Source organism: Microtus ochrogaster, chromosome 5 (genome assembly GCF_000317375.1).
Source record: "Microtus ochrogaster isolate Prairie Vole_2 chromosome 5, MicOch1.0, whole genome shotgun sequence".
Taxonomy (NCBI): domain Eukaryota; kingdom Metazoa; phylum Chordata; class Mammalia; order Rodentia; family Cricetidae; genus Microtus; species Microtus ochrogaster.
In genome coordinates this window covers 86,782,738-86,783,426 of record NC_022012.1, presented here as the reverse complement: position 1 = coordinate 86,783,426, position 689 = coordinate 86,782,738, and positions in this window count along the sequence as shown.

Sequence of the window (689 nt, the reverse complement as noted above, 5' to 3'; positions counted from 1 at the left end):
GGCAGAGGTGACCTTTGAACTCCTGAGTCTCCAGTTTCCGCCTCCCTAGCACTGGGATCCTCACTGTGCACCACCACGTCCAGCTTTGACTTTCACTTCCTGCACCTTAAATTCTCTTCTAGTTAGGATGTGGAGTCTGATGTCACTTCCAGTACACTGGGACAGCGCGAACAAAGGACAGAATCCTTATATGGTGATGTCGGGCAGTGGTGGCGCACGCCTTTAATCCCAACACTCAGGAGGCAGAGGTAGTCGGACCTCTGTGAGTTTGAGTCCAGCCTGGTCTACAGAGTGAGTTCTAGGACAGCCAGGTTACGCAAAGAACCCCTTTGTCAAAAAGTGATGAGTTATTGGGAAGCATCCATTGCATGTGGCAGGGGCACCGGTGGAAGCTGAGAGGAGTGGGTAGTGACAGGGTAGGTTGTAGTGACCATTGTGCTGTGGGCCGGCAGGCTAATGCAAAGGACAACACTGGAGCCCAGCCCTTGATCCACCAAGGTGCCCTGGGTGTGCTGACCAAGTCCATCCAAGAAAGCAGAGATGTGTCGCAAGGGAAGAATCTCCTAAAGCCTTGTCCACAAGGTGACATGGCTGTGCAGCCACAGGGGCTGCTCAGAATGGTGGGTGTTGTGCTTTCCTGTCACTTCAAGGGACAAGCCACGCCCACTCCCATTACCTCTGACCTGCCC